Source organism: Penaeus japonicus, unplaced genomic scaffold (assembly GCF_977035675.1).
Source record: "Penaeus japonicus unplaced genomic scaffold, GWHDUDI00000001_assembly GWHDUDI00000032, whole genome shotgun sequence".
Taxonomy (NCBI): domain Eukaryota; kingdom Metazoa; phylum Arthropoda; class Malacostraca; order Decapoda; family Penaeidae; genus Penaeus; species Penaeus japonicus.
In genome coordinates this window covers 29,025,761-29,033,260 of record NW_028234434.1, presented here as the reverse complement: position 1 = coordinate 29,033,260, position 7,500 = coordinate 29,025,761, and positions in this window count along the sequence as shown.

Below are 7,500 nucleotides of genomic sequence, written 5' to 3'. Positions count from 1 at the left end.
ACTGCCCGAATCGTCACCAATTTCCTCTCTACTATTTTCAAACCTCTTTTCCGTGTGTTCAGTTTATTTCTCCGTCACCTACTGCCCGTCTCTCACTTCCGTGTCTTCGGAAATCTGCCAAGGCTCAAATATGCCGCGACCTTCTCCACACGTCTGAACCACCATCCTAGTAACATCTTAGCACACACTACCATCACTGTCAGTCTATATATACCATGTTTTTCAGTGTCACTGTCACCCTTCGTATCCATGGCAACAGATGCACAGTTCTTACAATACACTTTGATATCTGTGTCCAATACACTTTGATATCTGTGTCAAGCACAAATCTTACATACCTGAGGGGCTGCATTATAGTGGTTAACAAATATATGTTTTATCTGGTAGGTAAAAAAAAAACTTTTATATCACTGATCATATCAAAGACAAACCAATGTCTATAGTAAAATTAATATATGGTGAACATTAAAATTTCCACAAAATAACAAAGCATCATTATGTATCATATTGTCAGGAGGTTTAGGTACCTCTTCACTATCATGCGGATTATATACATTAACAATAATGATAGTTTTGCCATCAAGAAATAATTTAACACCGAGATATTCAGCACATGTGTCACGTTTGTCATCGATCACTTTGGATGGTATGGAGTTTTTAATATATATGCCAAGCCCTCTTGTAGAGGGATTAGCCATATTAGGTTTATCGTAATAAGTGTATCCCGCAATTTTTGCATAGCGAGCACTAATTATTTCAAGTAATTGTTTCAAATAAATACTTGGAGCCATCGGTCGTTATCTTATAATTTCCAAGGTCCATTATCGGATGCAAATCGACGGGCGGTGTGGGCTGTTGTCGCTCCAGGAGGGTGACCATCCTTTCCTGGAATTTAGATTGTTGGACCATTTGTTGTTGCATCATGAACATCATCTGGCCCTGCTGGTTCATCATCAGTTCCATCTGCTTAAGCAGTGTTTGCAGCAGTTCCTTTATTTCGCGGTTAGACTCTTGTTTATCTTGTTGCAACGAGGGCGGTGCTGGGGCTGGAGTTAGAACCGGAAGTAGAGTTGAGGTGGGCACTGGAGACTGCACTAGGGTTGAGTTTGGTGTTGCAGGAGCTGGTGCTCCTGTTGGTGTTGGTGCTGTGGATGGTGCCTGGGCTTTATTTGAAGGGATTGCCACATTCTTCTTTGGAAGAGGTGGGAAGGCCTTCACATCAGTAAGGCAGGGAGCTGGGGTGGCGTTCTTGGCAGGAAGGACTTGCTTCCTCTGATATTTATTTTTCTTATTCTTCGGAAAATATGTACATAATGCAGAATTCGCATTATGCTCTTGGCGGCAGTTCACGCACTTCCGTGGGATATCTTGTCCTTCGGAAATCTTATCAGCGCATTCTGCGCTTGCATGGGGGTGAGCGCAGTATCGGCACCGCGGTTCGTCGCGAGGACAAGCACGCGCTCCCTGTCCCAACTTGGAGCAGTTTGAGCAAAACGGGGTGAAGGATTTGAAGACGGCACACCTAAAGGGTGCCATACCTTCAACCAGTTTGATTGACTTGGGGATTACCTCCTCCTCGTATGTAATGACAACACGCTGGGTCAGCTTCCCATTTATTTTTAAATGCCTTGCATTTAATTTTTTTCCATCGTATGTCATATCATCGGTCTATATTTCTTTTGGGACGTCGAACACGATGAGGTTGGTGCATTGTCCTTTCCCGTAGACTTTTGCTTTCTCAAGGACTTCTCCCATTGCTCCGACTGTTGTTATCTGTGCTAGAATTTTTTCGTTCTTGCAGCGAACGTATATATTGTTTCGTCCAATTCGTAATTCTAATGAATCCTTGATTTTATTGTAAGGATCCACTTTGAGAGCCTGGCATATCCAGCGATATTTATCTCCTGGAGTCCGGAGTTTACTATCTTTCTTGAAATGGACACAGAGGTGCCCGGGGGTAGTAATTTTCACAGAAGCGTCAGGTGCAGGTAACTTCCTCTTTGCTGTTTTCCTCATTCTTTCTTCATGCTTGTTGGCAATAGCACCACCGCCGATGTCTACTTCACAGAGGGCGTCATATCTGCCCTCAGTCTCCATTCCTTGAACAGAGGTGGACATTGTTCTAGAAGGGGGGCGGGGTCGCCAGAGAGCCCGACCTGAGCGGCCTAAAAAAACAAACACGGTCAGGGTACCCCGCACAGCCTCGCGTCTGTGGGCATACGAAGGATTTTCACTGATTTAGCTTCCAATGTATGTATTGTTTGTCACTAATAAACCACAAATGATATGAAAATAATCATATCACGCACTATGGCGCAATTCAGGTGCCAGGTGAGAGAGAGTGAGAGCGATCGAGTGAGTGAGTGGGACATACATATATCTGTATGTATGTATATACAGAAAGAAAAAGAGAGTAAGGGATAGAAAGAGAGAGGGAGATAGAGACAGAAAGAGAGAGCGAGTGAGAGAGAGAGCGAGAGAGAAAGAGAGAGAGAGAGCGAGAGAGAAATAAAGTGAGAGAGAGAGCGAGCGAGAGAGAAGGAGAAAGGAAACATGAAAAGGAAAGTACTTTCCCGAGAAGCTGAAATAGACATGAGTTGTTCATTCTATAATTACAAAAGTATAAGCATCCTTATACTAGCCTAATCTGTAATTATTCCAACATTTCAATACGTACTAATGTAAGAAAAGAACAAATATACAAGTCTATGTTAAAATTCATTTTCTTTCCATGACAGCGACAAAGAAAACGGAGGATCAATGACGTCATCGCCTGGCTGGCAACGCTGTCACCCGCGCGGCTTCAGTTCTCGTCAAGACTTGATGAAAGTAATACATCACTCCCCGCAGTGCGGTCCTCTCCTCCTCGTAGTGAAAGACGTGGTCAATTAGGAAAGCAACAGCGGAGATTGCAGCGCCACTGGTGAGGAACAGAGCGTGAAAAAGTTCAAACCAAACGCGGGAGAAAGATTCTGAAAAGGCATGTTCCCACGGGAGTGATGGCGGTTCATTTTAGAATATTTTTGAGAACCTTTCCTATGGCGATCATTGTCTGCCTTTTAGTGCTGTGGAAAAGGGAGGGAAGTCTGAACGAAGGAAATGTTGCAAAGAATTTTGCAGTGTTGCATTGGCAGTGTGTTGCAGGAGGCCAAGTGGCAGAACTGTGCAATTTCCTCTTTCTGTTATCGTTGCACATTGAGTGGAGTGTGGTTGTCTTATTTTCTCTAAAGTATTTTGGTGTTGGTCGAAGGAATCTATTGCTTTTGCTTCTCCAATTCCGTGATGGAAGTGTGGAGAGTGTTTGTTTGTTTACATAATTACATCTTTTTGTTTAACTGGAAGGACCTTGATCTTAACCTCGAATCTAGTCATTGATAATCATGGTGTAGTGGGTTCGTGGGGCACTCACCCTCCTACAGGAGCTGTAGAGGAGCCTTCTGCAGCAGGAAGGCGTGGAAGGGCAAGAGGGAAAACCGGGCCGGCATAAAGGCAACTGACTAAGACGCTAGAATCTTTACTTTACGTTTATTTGTCAGGCACAAGCTACTACATGTATTAAAACAAACAAGGTATCACAGAACAGGCATGTAGTAGAATAAAAACTTACGCTAGAACGAGAACACGAGAAAACACACACTCCTGCCCAACCCAAGCACACAACCTTCCGCCTTGAAACCTCCTCCACAACTCAAAGATGGCGGTCTTGGAGACCCCGACATAACAGGGGGTTGCCAACTATGAATTATGTTACAGGTCGTTTGTGCTTGGATTGGGTGCTCCTTCTCCTCCTTTACACAGCCTAAAATACTCCTGGAGGTGGGGCGTTTGACAAAGCGCCTCGACGGGCGTCGCCAAAGGGCGTGACGAGGGAGTACGAAAAAGAAAAGAACAGGGACGCGAGGCACCCGTCACCCGTTCGCATACGCGCGAATCCGTAGCGTTCGCGTAAGAAATTACGTTACTCTACAGCCCCTCCCCGGGGAACAGAAAACGCCACACCTCCAGAAGTGCCAGTACCCAACTAAAATGTTGTGAAAAATACTAAAATATATAATAAAATATAAAATACACTTAAAAATCCAAAAGGTTCTATACAAAATGTCATAATGTTAACAAATAAAATGTATAAATTCCAAAATACAATAAAATATAAAATCAAGACTAGAATGCTGAACACAGAAAGGTAAAAAAAATCACAAAATAGCACCAATAAACAAAGTAAAAATCACAGCCCAAAAATAAAACATAAAACTTTTGTACAATAAAATCACAGATAAATGTCAGAAACAGTGTGCACAGATCTCACTTCCTATTTTCAGTGTTCATATGGATATAACACTTGGTCGCACTCTTCGAGGTAGTCGACCTCAGCGGCAGGGAGAAATGGACGGAGTTGATTGGCGTGGACCCTGACAGCACGATGTGGGGGCCGTAGGTCAAGGATGTCGTAGCTGACAGGCCCAAGTCGCTTCTGGACACGACAGGGTCCAAGCCAGCGGTCACCAAGAGGCCCACGGTTCCCTTGGACCTTACGTAGCACCAGGGAGCCCTGCACTCTCTGCAGCACAGGTAACATCTGTCTCCTGCTGGCGGGCCGTGTCAAGCTTTGGCGTCTCAGGGAACACGAAGAAGTCGTCGTCCTCGTACCCAAAATCAAGGCAGGCTGCAGAGCTGTCGTAGTCGTCATCAAGGAACTCGCCCTCGAGCTCCACCATCGATGGGAACCCCTCGAGCTCCACCTCAGATGGAGTGACCGTAGCCTGTGAGAGTTCCCTGGAAGACTCGCAGTAAGGGGTGTTAGGAACTGTAGGAGAGGGGGAGGTGCAGACAACCTCCTCGGGTCCCAAGAATGAGGCGTACCCTAGTACAGCACCTGGGCGTAGCTTGCGTGGCTTAGGGTGGGGGTTGACAACCCACACACTTGAACGACGTCCTTGGACAGTAACCAAAGTGCGGGGTACTGTGAGGCGGTCTGTGCTGGCCTCAATAACAGCCAGGCATGTGTCATCTGGTGCGCTGCGCGTAACTGTGGCAGCAACAAACTTCCCTGATTTTGCTTCCACCATTGTTTCCTCGGCCACATGGACAGGCGAGACAGTTAGTTACCTGTCCAGAATTCGGCAGCAGTTCAGGGTCCTCCAGGGTTGCTGGCGACGCCCGAGGAATTTCATGACAGGCAGGGACATGCTGTGCCTCTGCATTCCCACGGGTATAGGCGATCCCATGACGGCAGCCATCCAACTCCAGCCAGCTCTTGTCAGCTTCATGGCCAAAGACGAGACGAACAGGAAGCCGCTGAAGGAGGTCCATCCCCAGGAGTAGGTCCCCTGGAAAGCGGAGGCCCTCAATGACACAGGTCCGGTGGGTGACAGTCAGCGTAGAATGGATGGTGAAGTGAAGGTCCACCTCCGCCGTGACTGGGGCTGGCTGGCCTGAAACTCCCTGCAGAGCTCTTTGGCTAGAGTGCAGGCGTACCCCAGGAAGACGCGCTATGGACTCCCTCTTCATCATTGTCACCTCTGAACCTGTGTCGACGAAGCAGGAGAATGGCCTACCTCCGACCTCGAGGACTATGAGGGGGCGTCCTCGGAACTGTGGTGGAGCCGACTGGCTGCTGAGATCCCGGCTCGTAGCTACGGCCGCCCGTGGGTCGGGAGTCTGCCTCCGAGCGGCGTTGGGAAAAGGGACAAGAGGCCTTGAGGTGCCCCGACTCACCGCAACGGTAGCATCGACCCCGTCCTGCCCGGCACTCGCTGGTATGGTGGCCTCCCATCCTGTGAAAATCACACCAGGGGCGCTGTCTGTTGTCCCTGCGACGTGGGGAAGGGGAGCGGCGAGGTGAAGCAGGGGCCTCGGCCGATCTCCTTACCAGCGGAGGACCATTAAGCGAGGTGTTCTCAGGGGCCTGATGACTGGAGCCGCTTGTGGCAATATGTCCCTGTAATACTCCAGGCCGGGGATGGTTACTTCTAAGTGCTGACCTGGATTATACGCACCCAGGGCCATCCTGTCGTCCCGCATGCCATGCTGAGATGTCCACAGCCTGGACGACTGCCGGAGGAGCCCGTGGACGTCTGGTAGGGAATGCCTTGCTCCGACTACAGAGTCCCAAACCAGCTGGCACTTCTCCGCCATGGCACGGGTGGAAGGGAAATCGTGCCATAAGAGCTGCTGGCGGGAGCCACCCTGGAAGCCCATCCCGGAAGGTACGCTGCATCAGGCTCTCCCGCATTCCCGATGTCCAGGGGGTAATCACGAGCGCCCTGCTGCACGGCCAGCGCTACAGCACGATAAAAATCCAGAGGTCCTTGGCCAACCGCCATCCTGGCTCGAGCCAGCATATCGAAGAAATGCTTGGCCGTAGAGACACCTCTGAATTGCTCGCGGAGTCGTGCTTTGAAGTCAACCCAATCCTCCGATATGGGCGAACCCAGGACTGTTGAGCACTGACCATGCGTACCCCCTTACCCGGCTGCGTGCCATCCGGATGTAGGCTTCCGATGTTGCTGGCAGGGTGGCCAGCTCTATACTGGAGATCCAGGACTCCAGCTCCTGGCTCTGCTGGATGCCCTGAGTCGAAGGAGTCTCGCCACAGAAAAAAGGCACCTCGTCTCGTCCACTGCCATAAAATGGACGAGTCCAGCTGTGGTCACCTAAGTGAACTGGAGGTGCATGCGGGTTGGCGAATGAGTGGAAGGCTGAAGGCTGGGAGGCTAGAGGCTGAGAGGCTGGAGGCTGAGCTTCACGTGCAGTGGAGATTGGAGGCTGGGTCTCAAGAGACGGGTACGGTCCCTGTGAGGGGGCCCCGTAGGACGTCCCAAGGTGGCGCACGGGCGGTTGAGGCACAGGTTCAGCCATGAAGGAAGCAGGCGGCTGCGGGGGCAGTCTAGCTGCAGACTGAGCACTCTGGTCCCGCGCTGAAGCGATCCCAACCTGGCGGGGACCCATGAGGTCCACGTCAGCGGCAGGTTGACTCCCAGACAGGAACGGGGCAGAGCGTTGTGGAAGGCGAGGCTCTGCAGGCACCGCTGGAGGCAGATGGGAGGATTGCTCGGGGTCCTCTCCGAGGCAGGGCTGAGCTGAGGGTAGCGATGGCGGAGGGGCAGCAGAGGCCGGAGCAGCATCCTCGGTAGCCGTAGAGGGCCCAACAGGCTGGCTCTTCAGGAGGGAAGCCAGAGCCTGCATCTGCGCCTGCATGCGTCCCTCCAGGTGTTCCTGCATGCGGGCGAGCTGCCTACCCATTTGTGCCTCGAGCCGATCCACCAACCTGGCCTCCATGAGCTGCAAGCCGCTCACATCACTGCTGGCGGGTGACCCACTGTCCGAGCGTGCAGTCCCAGCAGCACCTGCACTACGGGCAACAGTGAGTCCTGGGTCCACCCCAAGACGGGGTCCTTCGAGAAGGACTGCCTCCTCAGGGGTAGGCGGGCGCGACCCAGCCTGTGGTGCCTTGGGGCGCACCATGGTCCGAGGTGCACGTGGACGCACTTACAGTTAAAA